Here is an 8,311-nt window from a genome sequence, read left to right on the forward strand (position 1 = left end):
ACATATTCTTTTCCTTTTGTGAAAGCAGTTTACTGTTCCATACTCGCTTTTGTTTATTCCGATACGACTATGAGTTCTCAGTAAATATTTGGACGTTACAGCTCTTGCAATGTATAAAAGTGTTTTTAGAATAAATCACAATCGATATTATGTCCTAATAACATACGTAAAACAGGTTGAATTCGTGAAATGATTGAGGTTGGACTGAGCGTAAATGTTTTCATAGTTAGGAGCCTGGATATGCAAACCCGCTTAACGTGGGGATTTAATTTTGTGAAATTTGGTACATATAACTAATAAATGTAGAATTCAATTTAATGGTTATGTGTTTTCGCTTTCATCGCACAGAGATTAATTAATTTTAAGATGTACTTTCTTTTTCGATTTTTCACCTCCAAAATAAAGGTGTGTTAACCTGGAGTTATAAAAGTTTAGTTCTAAATTTTGCACTTTCAATAAAACCCATTGTTCTTGTGTGTGTGAGTGTGTGTTGGATGTGGGTGGTTGTGTTTGTGTGTATGTGTGTGCATACTAGCGTAATAATGGATAGCTATAAAATTTATGGAAGCACGTGTTGTACCGTAATTTCATTAAGAAGAAGGTACTAGTAAATGCACATGAATAAATTCCAGTGATGAAATGAGTGGATTCTTCTTAGTACTAGGGGCCGCGATGGCTCAGTGATAGAGCGTTCACCTCTGGTGCTTGGGGTTCCGGGTTCGATCCCAGCCCCCGCCAAGTGAACTTTGTGGTGGACAAACACCGTGTCCGGAAGGATGAGGCGTATTTGAATTAAAATATATAATAGATGCAAATAAAAGGTAGCACAAGGAAAATATAATAAATAAGATGAGTCATTTTAGGGGAGATATTTGTGGAATAGAAAAATACTATTAAGTAGTAATTTAAGCTTGGTATGCTTACGTTATAATTTAACTAATTTTTCCATTAGGAGTAATTGTTACTTTACTATCTTTTGGTTTAAGAGACCATTGCTTACTTTCAGCCACTTGTATTATTTTTGTTATTCAGTTAATAAATACTGAATGAGGGCAGGCCTCAACAACAATTGGTATGAAACTATGATTTGCACCACAAATTTCTGAACATTGACCGAAGAATAAGCCTGTGCGTGTAATATTAGCTGCTACTTGATTTAAACGTCCTGGAGTGGCATCTGCTTTAATACCAAAGGCGGGTATAGCTCATGAGTGAAGAACATCAGCAGCGGTGATTAAGATACGAATGTCAATATTAATAGGCAATACGATGCGATTGTCTACATCTAGAAGACGAAATGAATTAGGACTTATTTCATTGATGGGCACTATGTAAGAATCAAATTCTGTTAGGGAGAAGTCAGAATATTCATAACTTCAGTATCATTGATGTCCAATTGTTTTAAGAGTAATTGCTGGCTGGTGAATTTCGTCTAGTAGGTATAAGAGTCGTAAAGATGGGAGGGCGATAAAGATTAGTGTAATAGCAGGCAAAATTGTTCAAATAGTTTCTAGGGCTTGGCCCTCTAATAAGTTACGGTTAATATATGCGTTTGGTAGAAGAGAGGCTAGTAAATAGCCTACGAGAACTGTAATTATAGTTACAATGAGTATTGTATGATCATGAAAAAATACTATTTGTTCTATTACAGGGGACGCTGCATCTTGAAGTCCTAGTTGATTTCAAATGGCCATTTCTAAAGAAGATGGTTATTCTTATGTTTGGGGCTTAGGCCCAATGCACTTATCTGCCACCTTAGAAGTTTGTTAGTAAGGGAAGTTCTGCATAACTATGTTCTGCTGGCGGTAAGTTCTGGAATCATTCTAAAGATGTTGTTTGTTGATCTGAAAAGACTACCGGTCGAGCTCTCGCAAAGGCTTCTCACATAATAATTACAAGTACTAGTACGGCGACGAAGGAAAGGAATGAGCCAATACTTGATACCATATTTGATGTAGTGTAGGCGTCTGGATAATCTGAATACCGGCGAGGCATCCCACTTAAACCTAAGAAATGTTGAGGGAAGAATGTGATGTTTACTCCTATAAATATTACTAGGAATTGAATTTTTAGTCATGTAGGATTTATTGTTGTTCCTCTAAATAGAGGGAATCAATGGATAAGTCCTGCTATGATAGCAAATACAGCACCTATAGATAGTACATAATGTAAATGTGCTACTACATAATAAGTGTCATGGAGAACAATGTCTAAGGATGAATTTGCTAATACAACTCCCGTGAGGCCTCCAACAGTAAATAGGAAAATAAAACCTAAAGTTCATAAGATTGAAGGTGAGTAAGTTATTTGTGCTCCATGAAGCGTGGCGATTCATCTGAATACCTTAATTCCTGTAGGAACAGCAATGATTATTGTGGCAGCAGTAAAATAGGCACGAGTATCAACGTCTATACCAACAGTGAATATATGATGAGCCCAAACAATAAATCCTAGGAACCCAATTGCCAGTATTGCATAAATTATTCCTAAAACGCCAAATGTTTCCTTTTTACCACTTTCTTGGGTTACAATATGTGAAATTATACCAAATCCCGGAAGAATTAAAATGTAAACTTCAGGATGACCAAAGAATCAAAATAGGTGTTGGTATAAAATTGGATCTTCTCTTCTGAAGGATCAAAGAAGGAAGTATTAAGATTTCGGTCAGTTAGGAGTATTGTAATAGCTCCTGCTAATACAGGGAGAGATAAAAGAAGTAGTACGGCAGTGATTACTACAGATCAAACGAATAATGGCATTCGTTCTAAAGTTATTCCAGGAGTTCGTATGTTAATTACGGTTGTAATAAAATTTACGGCCCCGAGAATTGAGGATACACCGGCTAAATGGAGGGAGAAAATAGAAAGGCCAACGGAGGTTCCGGCGTGAGCAATGGCTCTGGAGAGAGGAGGATACACAGTTCATCCAGTTCCTGCACCACTCTCTACAATTCTTCCTGTTAATAGTAGAGTTAATTAAGGTGGTAATAATCAGAATCTTATGTTGTTTAGGCGGGGGAATGCCATATCAGGTGCTCCTAGTATTAAAGGCACTAGCCAATTACCAAAGCCTCCAATTATAATTGGCATAACTATGAAGAAAATCATAATGAAAGCATGAGCAGTAACAATTACATTATAAATTTGGTCATCACCAATTAAGCTACCTGGTCGGCCAAGTTCTGCTTGAATGAGAAGACTTAATGATGTTCCTACTATTCCTGCTCAAGTCCCAAAGATCAAGTATATTGTACCAATATCTTTATGATTTGTAGAAAATAATCATCGTTGCAAGTAAAATTAAATAGGGTGGCCGAAGTATTAGGTGATAGATTGTAAATCTATTTATGGTTAATAAACCTCCTATTAGGTTTTATAGTCAATATTTATGATGTCGGACTGCAATTCCGGAGTAGTAGTTAATATATACTAAGACCTAAAAGGTTGCCTTTTATTTATAGCTTTGAAGGCCATTAGTTTTTTTAACTTAAAGTCTTTGTTTAAAGGATGTTAACAGTTAAAGGTAAAATAATTATACCTCTTAATGAAATAATAATGAATATTGATCTAATTGATGTTTCTAGACTTTTTTTCATTAAAGATGTTCATGTTTGATTATAGTGATTAATAATGAAAGCAGCATAGGCAATTCGTATATAGTAGAAAAGAGTTATTAGTGCTGTTATTACTATTAGGGTGAGAATAATAAATGATATTTGTTCGGCAGTTTTTATAATGATGATTCACTTAGGTAAAAATCCTAAAAATGGTGGAAGACCTCCTAAAGATAAAAGACTAGTAAAGATAGCTAATTTTGTTGTTACAATAATTTTATTAGAGAAAGTTTGATTAATATGGAATATTTTGTTTATTGCAAAAAGGGTGACTGCTATTATTGAAAGTAAGGTGTAAAATAAGAAGTAGAGAGATCATGCTATATCACTTAGCAGAAGGGCTATGAGTATTCAGCCAGTGTGATTAATGGATGAAAATGCTATGATTTTGCGTAGTGATGTTTGATTTAAGCCTCCGATTGAGCCTACTACTAAAGATAAGATTAAGGTTAGATAGATTAGATTTGTAGGATTTAAGCTGTAGGATAATAGGCCGAGGGGTGCCAATTTTTGTCATGTTATTAAAATAATGCAGTCTATTCAGAGCATAGCCTCTATTACTTCGGGCATTCAGAAGTGAAGAGGACCTGCTCCTATTTTAAAAAGTAAGGAAATAGTGATTAAATAATATGTAGTTTGCAGTCCTATGTAAAGTAGAATAATTGCTATTAAAAGTAAGGATCTTGCAATAGCTTGTACTAAAAAGTATTTTAAAGCAGATTCGGTGTGACGTTGATTGTTGGTCTTTGAAATTAGGGGGATGAATGATAGGAGATTAATTTCGAGACCAATTCAAGTACCAAATCATGATGAAGAAGTTAAGGAAATAAGAGTTCCTAACACAAGTGTTGTAGAGAATAAAAGAGTTTTAGGGTTAGTGAGCATTAGAAAAACAAGAGTAATCTTCATATGCGGGGTATGAGCCCACTACCTTATCTTAGCTTATCTTTCTACGCTTTAGTGTACGATGCACGTTGATTTTTGATATCGAAGGTGAAAGTTTAATTCTTTTAGGTGTAATAAGAGTATATTGAAATACTTGATTTATCCTATCACGATAATCCTTTAATCAGGCATCTTATTATTATTTAATAATTATTTATAGAAGTATACGAGAATTTAAATAGATGAGTATTGTGTTATAGTAATTAAATTTAGAAATAATATATATTAATAATAATTAAAACTTGAAAATCTATTAAATCCTCCTAATTAACCTGAGATACCGGATAAAAGTATATTAATAAGATAACGTATCCAGAATATGCTAGTTTTTACAGCATATGTGTAAGGAGAAAATAAATATACTTGTATAGGATACAATTTTGTTTGAAGGGGGAAAAAAACAAAATTGTATCCTAGACAAGGGGGGAAATAGGTTTTAATTAATACTAATTTTTATCAATTGGATTAAATACATAATTAATAATTATTTATTTTAATGTTATAAGTTAATAATAAAGTATTATCCTGGCTTTTCTTTTCTTGTTTATCTAGTTGTACATGTAATCTTTCGGGTAAGAAGTAAGCATTATCTATCTTAAAGGTAAATGATGAAGTATAATTGGTCGCAGTACTTGGTTTTGTTTATTAATTAGTGTTTGAAGCAGTTAAGGTTTAGTAAGACCCGGCGAAATTCGTGCCAGCTGCCGCGGTGAGACGAGGGGGCCGAATGGAAGAGTATTGACGGTTAAGGTGTAGTTATAAATTTAAGTTATAGGATTTTGTCTTTTTATTTTTAGGTGAAATTATTATTTAATAATAATGAATTCTATGTTTGAAGCTATGAAATTATTTGTTAAACTAGGATTAGATACCCTATTATTTTTAATGTAAAATGTAATACCTGGGTAATAGTAGTTATATTCTTGAAACTCAAAGGATTTGACGGTATTTTAGACTGTTCAGAGGAATCTGTCCCGTAATCGACAATCCACGATATATTTTACTTACTATTGTTGGCAGTTTGTATACCGCCGTAGTTGAAGGTATTAAGGAGAGGTTAGAAACCTTCATTATCTTTATTGAGGAAGACTTCAGGTCAAGGTGCAGCTTATTAGTAAGAGGAGATGGATTACAATAGAATGTTTATACGAATTTTATTATGAAATCATTTAAATGAAGGTGGATTTGAATGTAATATTAGTTATATTGCTATTATGAGTAGGGCTCTAGGATATGTACACATCGCCCGTCGCTCTCATTTGTTTAGGTGAGATAAGTCGTAACATAGTGGGTGTACCGGAAGGTGTGCCTAGATTGAATTAATAACAAAATAGAGCTTGTTAGTTGAGCTATTCGTTTACATCGAGGAGGTTTGTGTGCAATTCAGATTATTTTGATTGAAGGATGTACTTATATGTATATAATTTTTATATTGGGATTAAGTGAATCAACTTTAATTGATGTTATTGTATAGGGTATAGAGTTAATTTGTTGATATTATAGTTAATTAGTACCGTAAGGGAATGTTTAAATAAGTGAAATTTTATTTGAGGGGAAGAAGACATGAAATGTTGTACCTTTTGTATCAGGGAACACTAAATAATATTATTATATAATTATTTCCCGAAATGGAAAGAGCTAAAATATTACGGTATTATAGGTAGCATACTATTTATAAATTTCATTTTAGTGGTGAGATGCCTTTCGGTTTCCATTATATCTGGTTGTGCAGGAATTGAATTTAATTCAGCCGCGGCTAGACTTGTCGTAGATTTGATTTTTGTAGTTTTGCAGTGAGTAATAGTAAGGGGGATTTGCTCTTTACTTGTATTATTTATAATGTGGTTTTATATTAAATGAAAGATGTGGGCTTAGAAGTAGCCATCATTTGTAATTTTGTTATAACTTATTTGAGTTATTTATCATATTTTGTTACATTTAATTTATTACTGTACTTTTGCTTTGAATTAGTTAAGAGTAGATAGATAATGGGGATTCTGTAGACAAATTCATTATTAGCCCATTTTAACTATATGTCACCCTATCATCTCTAATAACTTCTAATCTACCCCCTAATAATTTGCAGCGCACTCCCTATCCCAAATAACTTCTATCACATCTCAAATAACTTCTCTCTAACTCATAATAACTTCTAGTGCATTCTATCACTAAATCTAGTTACAAAAAATCACTAAATCTAGTTACAAAAAATCACTAAATCAAGTTACAAAAATCATTAAATCTAGTTACAAAAACAAAAAAAATCACTAAATCTAGTTACAAAATCTGGTTATAACCGGTTTTGACTTTAAAAAATCACTAAATTTGGTTACAAAATCTGGTTATAACCGGTTTTGACTTCAAAAATCACTAAATCTGGTTACAAAAAATCATTAAATCTAGTTACAAAAACAAAAAATCACTAAATCTAACAACATTTAACAAGAATAAACAATTGCATTTTAAACTCTGATACATACTCTTTTAAATGTCGTTTGAATTATCAAAATCAGATAAAAAATAACGAATTTAGCATTTTGCCGCCTGTATTTATACAACCCAACACAGCACAGAAGGTTTGTGCACACACACACACTTGCTTACATCATCATACACTCATCCACACTCACATTCTCTTCAGTCAACCGGAGCACCAGCAACATATTTTCTTTCTTTTTAGAAGCAACTCCGCCAGCATTAACTCCGCCAGCATTAACCCAGATGAAACCTTTGCCGGAGTGTCTGTCTTCGATTTCTTGATTCACAATCGTCGCTCATGAAAATTTTTGATCGGACAACTTCAACTATGCAAATTAAAAAACTTTCCGTGTTACTTAGCATGAACGAGAAACTGTTTAAATAAACCCGCCAACGAAACTAATGTTTTACCATGCAGTGTCTCCAACTCCATATATTTTTTCGGAACGTTCCAGGATTTTAATTTTTCAAGATATCGCTTTAAAACATATCGGGATGAATTCACCCCATTACTAATAAATATGATAATTGTTAAAAGTGAGTTGGCAACACTTGAAGTCCCACCCCCAAATAACGTTATTATTTAATTCCTCGGTCCCTAATTAACCGATTTCAAAAATTCAAACGGTAAATGAATACTAATAACATAACCAATTTTTTGAAATGCATAAATGGTTGCATAACCCAAAGGATACTTTTCCCTTTTTCAATATCTCCACAAAATTTCAACAAATCGAAAAAATAAAAATATTACCATAAGTCAAATAAAATTTTAAGACTTTTTTAAAGAATAACATTTCCCCGAAAACTCAAAAATAAACCCGTAAAAAATCCCAAAATTTTGAATTGGCTATAACATCGTCAAATATTAACCGATTTTAAAAATTCAAATGGTAAATAGTTTCTATTTTCTTATAATTTTTTCTAACACGTTACTGGTTGCCTATGTCTAAGGATAAAATTATAAAAACAACTTTTATGACTTAAAAATATAAATTTTACTTAAAACTAAACTATACATAATTACTCACTAACACCTATCAACTACACCACACATAAAAGTTAATTAAATTTTACCTAAAACTAAACTATACATAAAAGTTAATTAAATATGACCTAAAACTAAACTATACATAAAAGTTAATTAAATATGACTTAAAAGTAAATTACACCACACATAAAAGTTAATTAAATATGACCTAAAAATAAACTACACCTCACATAAAAGTTAATTAAATTTTACCTAAATCTAAACTATACATAAAAGTTAATTAA

General features: G+C 32.3%; 1 pseudogene; it reads right to left on the reverse strand.

Moving 5' to 3' along the window:
- Positions 1–1,009: 1,009 nt before the first annotated feature.
- Positions 1,010–1,694, reverse strand: LOC145694010 (cytochrome c oxidase subunit 2 pseudogene; annotated as a pseudogene).
- Between the last annotated feature and the right edge of the window lie 6,617 nt (positions 1,695–8,311).

The sequence above is a fragment of the Thermobia domestica genome, chromosome 9 (genome assembly GCF_964235325.1).
Source record: "Thermobia domestica chromosome 9, izTheDome1.hap1.1, whole genome shotgun sequence".
NCBI lineage: Eukaryota > Metazoa > Arthropoda > Insecta > Zygentoma > Lepismatidae > Thermobia > Thermobia domestica.